This window comes from Arctopsyche grandis, chromosome 2 (assembly GCF_051622035.1).
Source record: "Arctopsyche grandis isolate Sample6627 chromosome 2, ASM5162203v2, whole genome shotgun sequence".
Lineage (NCBI taxonomy): Eukaryota > Metazoa > Arthropoda > Insecta > Trichoptera > Hydropsychidae > Arctopsyche > Arctopsyche grandis.
This window is the reverse complement of record NC_135356.1, coordinates 18,528,616-18,541,176: the sequence shown is the minus strand read 5'-3', so window position 1 is coordinate 18,541,176 and position 12,561 is coordinate 18,528,616.

Here is a 12,561-nt window from a genome sequence, read left to right as displayed (position 1 = left end):
CCCGTTTTTTTTCACAGTATGCTTCCCGGACATGCATACAACAAATCCTGAAAGTTCCATCATAAGCGGTTGAGTGGTCTAGGAGCCTATATGATACAGACAAGCAGACATTCAATTTTATATACATATCTGTAGATTACAGGCATAGCTCTAAAAATGATTTATCTGCCGTAATGAAGCGTCGTATTTGTTAGTGAAAAGTTTTGATATACACATTATATACAACGAAATCCCGATCTGAAGTTGTTGAAGGAGCTGGAAAAAATTTTGTTAGAGGAAAAACGGACATTGAGGGTATTAAATATAATTTAAAATTTTGATTAAAAAGATTTTATAGGAAAATCACGTAAATCAATTTGGTACATGTTTTTGGGATGTTTGTATAAATGTGTGGGACTGGATGCGGAACCAAACATATCTTAGCAGCCAACACTTATTTATTTAAGGTTAGGTTAGGTTAGGTTAGGTTAAGTTAAGGTTAGGATAGACGTTGCTTTTGCTGACGATGTCACAATCATGGTGGTTGCGAAATCCCTCAGAAGCGTGGAGATCTGCGGCAATGACGCGCTCTATCAGGTGCAGTCCAGAAGACGGAGGCAGTGTTCTTCCCTTCTCACGGGAAAAAAAAGTTGGGATAGACGACGCGGAGCAGACATGGCTTCATTGCCCTGCGTGGGATGCCCCAAGAAAGGCCCTTAAGGCCATGATCGGGGTTGAAACGCTGGGGACAGGGATGGTGATGGGCTCGATGTTCCACGACAGAGAGAGAGCTTATCGGCTTGGGAGGTCTTTGCTGCCTTCGTGATCGGCAAGGTTTTTCCCTCTCAATTGTTTTCTCAAGGTTTTCCCCTAAAAAAGGGTTAAGGTAGAAAACTACCTGCAGAGGACTGAAAGGCGGCGAAGCACCCGCCCCAGACGGGATACCAAACAAAGCCATACTTGCGGTCAAAGAATGCGCCCCCGACTTACTACTCCGTTTGTTCAATAGATGCCTGAAGAGTGGAAATTCTACGAGGAATGGAAGCACCTGGTCTTCCTCCCAAAGATCAGGAAGCCGCCCGATGAACCGTCCTCATAAAGACCTCTGGACATGCTCGATAACTCCAGAAAGCTACTGGAGAAACTCCTCCTGCAAAGGATACAATCGTATCTCGAGCCGGATAGGTTGTCTTCACAGCAATTTGGGTTCCGAAGGGGAAGATCGACAATCGACGCCATTGGAACGGTGGTAAGGACGGTTCTAGAAGCTTAGGTAATGGTTTGAAATCCAGGTTTGAAATCCAGAAACCACATTATACTGGTCACTCAGGAGTGGTGAGGGCCATGAAGGCGACCGCCGAATTTCCAGACTAACTGCTAAGGATAATGCAAAGCTACTTCAGCGACCGGATTCTGGAATACACCATGGGGAATTGACGTGAGAAAGGAACGTACCGAGTGATGGCAGGTGATCGCAGGGATTGGTCCTCGGACCGACTTTGTGGAACGTACGACGGTATGTTCCGACTTGAGCTACCAGTACGAAAATCGCCCTCGTGGTGCGATTTTCGGATTACATTGGAATCTTGGTGTCGTCGAAGAAACCCGAGTGGCTGGAGATGCACACCAACGAGGTCCTCAGAAGGGTATCTAACTGGATAGATGGAGTGGGAATGTCACTGGCTAAGCAGAAGACGGAGGCGATCTTCTTCACCCGAGGCTGAAAACCGACGCCACCGACGATTAATATCGGAGGAGAACCCATAGTTTTTCAGAATTCTCTAAAATACTTGGGAGTTAATACTTAGGCCGCTTTTTCTGCTACCCTGCTCACGTGTTCCCTGAAGTTTTCCTAACACATTGACAGGAAGCTCAGGAAAACTTCAGGGAACACGTGAGCAGGGTAGCAGTAAAAGCGGCGAAAATCACCACGATGGAGTAGACTACTGATGTCTAACCTAGGAAGGCCGAAACCGAAGAGAAGGAAGCTGCTAAACAGCGCAGGAATGTACTTCGAGTGGCTACGGAGTACTCGACTGACTCCGAAAACGCTGTACTGGTAGTCGCAGGAATCATCCGGATTGACCTACTGGCGAAGGAGAGGAAGCAGCTCTTCAACGGCTCGAGAGGCAACGCGTCGGAAGTCCGAGAAGCAGCGACACGTAGGTGGAAGGCGATACGGCAGGAGCTGACGAGATGCTGGCAGAAGTGGTGAGAAGACGAATACTGTAAGGGCGTAATCACAGATAGAGGCACGCGGCACGTGTTTTTTTTTTAGATACTTAGCATGAAAAATAAACTCAAGCATGCCTAGCCATCCCTGAGGCACACATTCCCCAAAAAATCAGCCCCTGAAGTGTTTTCGGTGATCTTTTGCACTTGTGTTGATATAAGCTTGACAGTAATTGATAGCGGTTAATCCCATATTTGAATAAATGTAGGAGAAACTTATCGAAATAATCAGATCCTTCGAATTAATGATGAACTGGGAACGCCCTTTCTTGACTCGAAGCCAAGAAGACGTGCCTTGCCATTAAATTTAATGTGTTTTCACCTTAAGAGGGCTGGACACCAGCGACATATCCATACAAACGTATTACACTTCTCCCTTCCTCAATTATGGCACTAGAGAAATTATTTTTAATATGCTATGGATATCTACCATTCGGATGCATTTATCGTTTTATTTTTTTGATTAGTTATTTTTTATAGGAGCTAGGAGCCGCCAAACATCTATAAAATCGCCCCTTTTTTACACCCACGAAAAGAGTCCAGCGTGCTTATTTAACGGTCGATTTAAAAAAAAATACGCATATAGTTGCACAGAAAATATCTTTCTCATACTGATGATGATTTTTTTTTTAAATTGGTCCAGTTTCGGAGGAGAAAATTGGAGAATACGAAACCTCGATTTTGTCGATTAAAAATACGTATTATCTGGTCGAAGCGCAACTGTCGCATTCACTCAATATATACATATATATTGATATATATTGTCGCATTCACTCAATATATATATATGGAAGAAAGGAACGGCAACAAAATTAAGGTTTCGGGTGTACAGCTCTCTTAAGCGACGCTGGATCTACAGGATCATCCCGTTCGTGAGCAACTGGGTCGAGAAGAAACATGGAGATACCAGTTTCCACTTGTCGCAGCTGCTGGTGGGCTACGGATGTTTCGGCAAATATATCCACAATATCAAAAAAGAGGCCTCAATGAAATGCCACCACTGCGAAGCTGAAGAAGATGACGCAGAGCATTCCTTGTTCGTGTGCCCGGCCTGGGCGGAAGAAAGAAGGGAGTTGCAGGAGATTGGAGCGACATCGCCCGAAAAACTGGGGAAAGGAAAACACGACGGCTTATGAGTATTCATGTTTCGAATTTTTGGTGGTTTTTCTTTTACGGTGCCTGTGTGTGCCACAATGCATACATACATATGTATGTATGTACATATGTATATACGAATTACTAAGAAAAATAATCAAAATTTAAATAAAATCAAAATTCTAAGCAAGAAAAGGAAATATTTAAAAAAAAAGAGCAAGATCTATATAAAAATGCATTACAGGAGTAGTTGGTAGAATAGGGATTAATGTGAAATAATGAAGAATTACGGAGGGATCTGATATTGGAATAGGATCTTGATAAATAAGGACTATCAATTATATAATTCAAAAGCTTATATACATATGTATGTGTATGTACGTATGTATGTATGTATGTACATAACGATTTTTTTTATGGTCGTTTGCTATACCTCCGAATTCACAGAGTTCAACTTGGTACCACTAAATATTGATTTATCAGATTAGGTATCCCAACTTAAACCCTAGACAGGTTTTAAAACGGCTCTAATACAAAAACTTAAATTCAAAAGTTTTCAAAGTAAAACGCAAGATTTGAGTTGAAAGACCCTATGCACATATTTCTATACAAAGATAATGTTAACATTGCAATAAATTTTTGACAAAATCGTTTTGTTTTATAGTCTTGAAATGGTCTATTCGTTATGATTGAAATCACGTTGTATCGATTTTACATATTGAATATTTTTATTAAATATATCACAAACACTTGTTTGCAATTTGATGTCACATGTATTAAGAGACAAACGTGTGAGGACACAAAGGACACCATCTTTAATGATAACTGTAGTAAATATTGACGCAATGTCTGGTATAAATGCATACGTCCTTACGCAGATCTACACAAATGATTTATGCATACATATAATTGAAATAAACACTGTTTTACAACATATTATAAAGACGCTATATATGTACATATAAAGCTACATATATATCCTATAAAGACACTATTATGTGTGTGTGTGTGTGTGGGATAACGCTAGCCGAACATAATAAACCGATTATGAACTAAGAAGAGGTTAGTAAAAAGCCTAAACTTTGATCGAACCTGCGAAACCACAAATATCTTCTTATATAGGTAGGTATGTATCTAAGTTCAACGAGTCTCAACCGAGGTTTTGAACGATTTTTTTTACAAGCCTATTCTAAGGTTCACTAGGCTCTTTTTTCACACCATCCGATTTCGAGTCCAATTCCCAATTCTCGATTCCGATTTCAACTTCGATTTTGACTTGGGGATTTATTATTTTTTTTTATTGCATACTTTAATGTGTTAGACTCATTACTAGTAATATTATATTGAAAGGTAGTGTTTCTTTTCGAAGAATTTATAAACAATACTGCTGATGCCGTCTAAGAAAGTTTTTCTCACACTGCAATATGAGAATGTATTCATCGACAGACTTCGGGTTTTATTATTTTTTAAATTATTGTACACTAAAAAAAGGAATAACTCATGCGATTATATTTCATTAGACTCATCCCTAGTAATATTATATTTAAATATAGTGTTTCTTTCCGAAGAATTTATAAACAATACTGTTGTTACCGTCTGAGCACGTTTTTCTCACACTGTAATATGAGAATGTGTATTCATCCACAGATATTTTTGCTTTATTTAACGTGGGGTATTGGCTTTTAGCGATACCCCACGTTAAATACGAAAATCAAATGTATACATAAACGATAACGAAGGCGTTCAATGATACTTCTGCTTAAAGTAATTATTGGCTTTCGGAGATTGTGATAAATGATTTTCGATTTCAAATATTTTTTACTACGTATTACATTCATTTGTACATTCACACATATGTAGGTACGTTTGCACTTTTATTTTTCTTACTGCACTATTAAAAATATCATCATCATCATCATCATTTACAGCCACTCGCCATCCACTGCTGGATGAAGGCCTCTCCAACACGCTTCCACTCGTCTCTATTTTGCGCAACACTCATCCATCTCATTCCGCACATTTTCCTAATTTCGTTCACCCATCTTCCCTGCGGTCTTCCTTTTACTCTTTTGCCTTCTCTCGGGTACCATTCAAGCACTTCTTTTGTCCACCTTTCGTCCATCCTCCTAGCTACGTGACCCGCCCATTGCCATTTTAATCTCTTCACTCTATCCACTATGTCCACTACCCTTGTCATACTTCTCACCCACGTGTTCCGCTTTCTGTCTTTCCTCGTTATGCCAAGCATACAGCGTTCCATACTTCTTTGAGTGCATTGGATTTTATTTAGCATCTTGGCGTTCAGTGTCCAAGTTTCACATCCATACGTCATCACTGGCAAAACGCATTGATCAAAGATCCTTTTCTTCAGGCAGAGTGGCATTTTTGATTTAAAAACAGCATTCATCCGTCCAAATGCACTCCATCCTAATTTCATACGTCTCTTTATCTCTTCATCTTTACTACCAGACATGTCAATTATTTGACCTAAATATAAATAATTATTTACTACTTCTACTGGTTTATCATCTAAGGGGATGCTATCAGGCATGCAATAACTATTGAACATTAGTTTAGTCTTATCTACGTTAATTTTTAATCCTACTTTTCTACTTTCCCTGTCCAGCTGTGTCAGTCTGATAAGTAGGTCAGCTGAATCATGAGCTACTAAAACTATATCGTTTGCGAACCGAAGGTGACTCAAGAAGCGACCATTGATGCTTACTCCGGCTGTGTCCCAATCCAAGTTCCTGAAAACTCCCTCAAGCACCGCATTAAATAACTTGGGCGAGATTGTATCTCCTTGTCTTACTCCTTTTCCTATGCTAAATCTATCTGTACCTGAAAAAATTTTAACCGAAGCTGTGGCATTCTTATATATTGCAGCTAACAGTCCCACATAGGGTTCCGGCACTCCCTGTGTTTGTAGGGCGCTAAGTACTGCATTATGGCTAACTGTATCGAAGGCTTTCTCATAATCGACGAAACCTAGGCACAATGGCCGTTGATATTCGTTGGCGCGCTCGATTAGTTCGCCAACTACTTGGAGGTGGTCCATTGTGCTGAAATTTGCCCTAAACCCTGCCTGCTCTATAGGTTGGTTCTCGTTGAGGATATTCTTCAGCCTTTCTGTAATAACCTTCGTGAAGAGCTTGTAGACCGCTGAAAGTAAACTAATGGGTCGGTAGTTCTTGATATAGCTTTTGTCGCCTTTTTTGTGTATTAAAATGATAGTTGCGTTCCGATAGTTGCGATAGTTGGAATTCCATCCTTCTGGTATAGCTTGGTTCTGGATGCATTTGCTGAAAAGCCTAGCTAAGATATTAATTAGGGGGGGGGGCCGCCACATTTTAGTAAGTCAATGGGAATATTATCTTCCCCTGGGGTTTTACCGTTCTTTGCAGTTTTTAGCGCGGCCTCTACTTCGCTAGGCAATACTGCAGGAACCCTTTGGCCGTGTGTCGATTCCGGAGCGGGAAATTGACCGTTGATGTTCTCGTAAAGTTTTGCATAGAAACGTATAAACTCTGTCTATGATCTCTTCTCTATTCCTAATTAGTACTCCGCTCTCTGATCTGATTGCGATCATTTGGTTTTTGCCTAAGAAAAGATCTTGTTTGCATTTTTTCAGGCTACGGTTATTCTGAATGGTATTTTCTATTAGCTTGCTGTTAAAATCCCTGACATCCCTGACTATTCTCTTTTTAATTTCCTTATTTACTAGATTGTATTCTTGCTTATTATTATCCCTATCTAACTTCCTTTTATGCTTAATTAGGTTTTTTGTTTCCTCTGAAATTTTGCTTAGCTTAATCTGTTTCCTGAATCCACCTAGTTTCTTACCTGTTGAGGTTAGAACCGAACTAATTACAGTGATCAATTCCTCGATGTCTGCTTCTGGGTTTAATTTCCCGTATCGATTTCCAAGTTCGAGTTCGAATTCCTTTTTCCTAGACCTTAGTTGAGCGAAATCTGGAGAGTTACTGCATCCTTTTATTAATTTCCTACGTTCGCAATTTATATTAATGGCCATCTTGGCACGGACTAATCTGTGATCGCTAGCTATATCTACTTTACTTAAAACACTAACGTCTTTAACGGAGTGCAGGGCATTTGTTAGGATGAAATCGATTTCGTTTCTGTCTCCTTTAGGACTCTCCCAAGTCCACTTATGCAGAACACAACAGGCTCTTTATCATTAAAAATATATACCTATGTATTTCAGAGTAATTTATTTTGTTTTCCATTGCATTATATGTACCTACATACCGATATCAAAAAAAAAAAATAATAATCCAATTATTGCTTATCGCTAGATGACCACTACAAAAGGTAAACACCACTTTACAATATATAATATTGTCCATACACGTATCAGTTTCGGTGTTGAAAGTTTTGTTGATTTAGAAGGTCTTGTAATAAGTTTAAATATTTAAAATGGAGTTGTATCGATTCCTAGTACCTAATATACAACTGAAAGTAAATATGTATATACCTACATATAAATATATTTATTATTTTGACAGTAATACCCAAAAAGGATAGAAAACGTTTTAATCAAATATGAATATAAATGAAAAAACAACATTACTTTTATAATCCTCATATTGTTTGTATCATTGCTAAATAAGTGTACCTATCTATCCTATAATGCATCATGTCTCATGTTTGCTAACGACGTCAAATTATTCTTTTCAGTCAAGGATGAGAGGCAAGCCTCTCTTCTTCAAGTTGATATTGACGCCATACTGGAGGTCAGTTCTATTTTAGGTCTAGAACTTAATATTAATAAGCTATTTTTATGGACATGAACATTCGCTCTATTGTCACAGATATTCCATTGGATCCGTCTTGTTGAAGCGTGTGGAATCTGTGGTTGATCTCGGTATCACTTTTGATTCTCAACTCACCTTTCACAACCACATCAAGACAGTCGCTGATGTCTCCTTTCGTCGACTTGGATTTGTCTTGAGGCCCTTTGTATTTTCACTTGCTTTTCAACTCGCTTGTCAGAAGCAAGCCAGAGTATAATGCTATCGTGTGGAAGCAAATTAATTGAGTATAATTCCCTTGAACTTATCTTTAATTCATTTTGCTGGAACAGTTGGGACTTTATGCCCCTATTAATTTTACGCGTGGTAAACATCATCATGTGATGGTTATATATCCTGCTCGCACAGTTTTTTATCGGATGGCTCCTATTCCAAGAACTATCCGACTTCTTAGTGAAATCGTTGCTGCCGTGCCTGAATGTGATATTTTCCACCAATGTAAGTAAGCGTAGGTTATCAAAGACTATTTTAACCTATTTGTCTGGTAGGCTGCGCTCATCATTATTTTCATAATTAGATGTGATGTGTGAGTGGAATTTTGATCTTATTTCTTCCTCGCGGGGATGTTTTGTATTTATGGCTGGTTCTTATATATTGGTGCTGGCTGTATGTATGCAGATGCAAGACATTTCCTACTACATACATACATACATACCTACATATATTCTGTTTATTTGAAAATTTTATTTTATCTGCTATTATTATGATACTATTGTTTTTTATGTATTTTTGTCTGTATATATGTATACATATATGTATGTGTTTTTCCCCTTTATTATATTTTCGATCATTGTGGCGCATTAGAAATTCTTGTAATGCCACAATGTTCCAAATTTAAATACATAAATAAATATTTTAACATAATCAAGATTATTCGATTTTTTCGAAAAATTCCCGGGCAATTTTAATAAAAAGTCACTATATTTTCATGAGTTAAAAAAATGATCATACAGTGCCCCTATTTTTATTTTTTTTTTCAATAATCTTTGATTCTATCCACTGCAGCGGAACACGTTTCGACTTCGGTGATTTCGGTACTCATCATAGTGTGAGCTTGCTTTGATATAACTGACTTCGCTGACTCTACGACTTTGCCTAAAATCTGAGCTATCATTTACGTAGATTATAGTCTCAACAGCACGGATATTTTCTTTATAAATGAAGTTGACAGCCTCCACTGCGATTTGCGTTTTTGATATTCAGTCAACAGTCATTGAAATGATGAATCCAATTATAAACTTATTAGATCTAATATGAATCCAATCATTAAATTATTAAATTGGTTAAATTACTATGGTAAAATGGCAAATTATTATGGTAAGAAGAGGTCAAAATTAGACGGTCATTTGTAAGTGCCAATTTCAACTGTGACACATTGCACATACACATGCATACCGCCTCCACAAAGGTATGTTTCTTTAAAACTCGTGATAATATTCGCAATTGTAATCGGGTCTAATTGGAAATGGAAATGTTTTTCCAGCCATTATCCCGTCAGCGCGTCAACACTGTGACGCGCTTTGTTTTCCTATCGAAACACAACAAAATCATTCGACAATCACGACAAAGTGTTTCAATATAAATATTTGAACGAATAACAATCGACATTTGCAAGGAATCGGGACCAAAATAGCACGGAATAGGCGACCTAATGAGACAGGCTATCTAATCAATTGGGTAGACACATAAATTGATTCGGCAAATTTGCATAAAATCGACCAAAAATAATAGCAAGCGAATTAAGATATTTCTTTGTTACATCAGCTTTGCTGATATACATACATATAATAAGTTACAAAAAAAAAAACAATCACGTCAATTTTAAAACATATTTATTACTTAAATAAAACGTTAAAATTGTATTGCTGAAAAAATTAAGGATATGCTTAGAAATTGAATAAAAATTTGTTTAATATTTTTTAACGAAGTCGGTAAATTTGTTATAATAATATTTGTAAGAAAATCTGTTAATATTTTAAATGAAGTCGGTTATTTACTAAACGAGAACAAAATTGCTTCAAGACTACCGATAATGATGAAATAAATATGTTAATTTATTTCGTACACGTTTTTAGCATGTTTGCACTAGCATCATCATTTACTAAATAACCATGACGATTTCTCGTATGTATTTTTGTTCATAAAAGGCTTCTTTAAATTTTTGCAATGAATTTTCAGTTTTCAGATATATGTACGTAAGACGTGACGACAGTCTAAACATGAAAATTGAATGAAACGATTAGCTAATTCAAACCAAATTGAATTCTCATGGATTAAAATTGTATAACAGACATATGTACATATGTTCTAGGGATTTTAGGAAAACCGGCTTTTGATAAGATCAATTTGTAACATTCAAAAATCGTTTTTTTGCTACAAAAAACCGGGATTTTATTTCTATATTAGCTGAACCTGGCATGCGTTGCAATGCCAGAATAGGGCATGCAATTCCCCTTACCATGGATTAAAGTCTCTCAACGTCGTGTCGTCATAAACCAACCGTGTTAACGTGGTTACCAACAAACACATTTCCTTGACTTCACAATGGCGCTTACTTTCGCGTCGGTAAAATCATAATTACAAATCATATTATTAAGAGGTTTTTTTTCACAGTAATCTTTCCGGACACGTATACAACAAATCCTGAAATTTCCATCGTAATCGGTTGAGTGGTTTAGGAGCCATTACGAGACAGACAGACAGATAGACATTCAATTAGGTGTTCTAAGGTGTTCCATCAAAATTTCAAGAATGTAAAAAAAATATTATTTTGAAGCATTATCTTTAAGATGGAATATTAAAACATAAAGACAACTACCATATTGTTGAATGCAGATGCTTTAAATGAAATAAATACCTGTAAATATTATTTAATATAGCTTCCATTAGATGTCAAGTCTGCCATTGTTTGGATTTTTTAAAATAATATTAGAGTGAAACCGGGAACCGGTTTAAACCGGTTTTATTGGAATATCAAAAACCGACAACCGGTTTTTTCAAAAGTCGGTTTTTGTATAAACCCTAGTATGTACCTATGTATGTATGTACAGTCGCGGTTTCGGAAACCGAAACACCATAGAAAAATGTGATTTTGCGTAAAATTTCAGTGATCTTAAATAAAATAAACAACCAAAGTCATTAAAATGGTAGATTATATCATAGTGCTTTATTTTAACGACAATCGTTAAGAAAAGAAACAACAACAAAAAAGGTAGGGAGAATTTTAGTCCGAGCCGGTTTTTATGACCAAACGCAGTCTCCACAGTTGAATGAAATTTTGAATGAAAAAACACAGTTGAGCGCAAACTTTTAATTTTATTAGTCACATGGTGCTATTTACAAATTATAAAAACTTAATTAATATTTTGTTGCGGCTCCTTTTAATTTTATGACGGATTTGATACGGTTAGGCATAGAATCTATTAAGTTTCTTAAAATGTCGATGGGGAAGTCTTCATACCATACTTTTTCAATGGTCTCTTTTAATGATTGATGGCTAGACACATTTGTTTTACTAATCCTATATTTAATAGCCATCCATAAATTTTCAATTGGGCTTAAATCGGGACTATTCCCAGGCCATGTTAATGTATTTACACCCAATTCCTGCAAATAAACCCGAACCTAAAAAAAAGTAACAAAAATATTTCAGTTTTTTGATCGAAATATTATTAATTACATTCAATATCATTAAATAAAATTAATACTCACTAATTTAGCTCGATGACAAGGGGCAGAGTCATCTTGGAATATGACATCATCAGAATTTGAAAGATGGTTTTCCATTGATGGGATAAACTTTCTTCTAGAATTTGTTTATATGCTATTCCGTTAATGGAATCTTGCACAAACTGTATTCGACCAATTCTATAATAAGAAAAACATCCCCAAACCATGTGGCTTGGGGGATGCTTCTCTGTCTCAGGGTACATTTTTGGTCGAATCTTTCTCCAACTTTTCTTCGAACATACGGAAAACCATCGGAGCTGAAGAGGTTAAATTTCGACTCATCAGAAAATATGACTTGTCGCCAATCCGATGTCGTCCAATTTTTGTGATATTTCGACCACTCTTATCGGTTTTTCATCATTTTCTTCGTAAGTAATGGTTTTTTCGCAGGTTTCCGAGCGTGTAGTCCAGCTTCTCTGAGTCGTTTTCTTAAGGTTACATCACTAATTTCAATTGAAAATTGATCCGAGATCTCTTTTCTTATCTCTACAGTAGTTTTGAACCGTTACCGTAAAGATTATAGAGTTATCAGGCGATCTTGTCTCTCGGATGTGCATCTTTTCGGTCCTGTCCCCTTCTTACGAGCAAAAGTTCCAGAATCCTTTTTCTTTTTCATTATTCTTGACACAGTAGATACAGAACGTCCCATTTGTTGAGAAATTGATCGCAATGAATGTCCAGAGTCTGGCAAAGC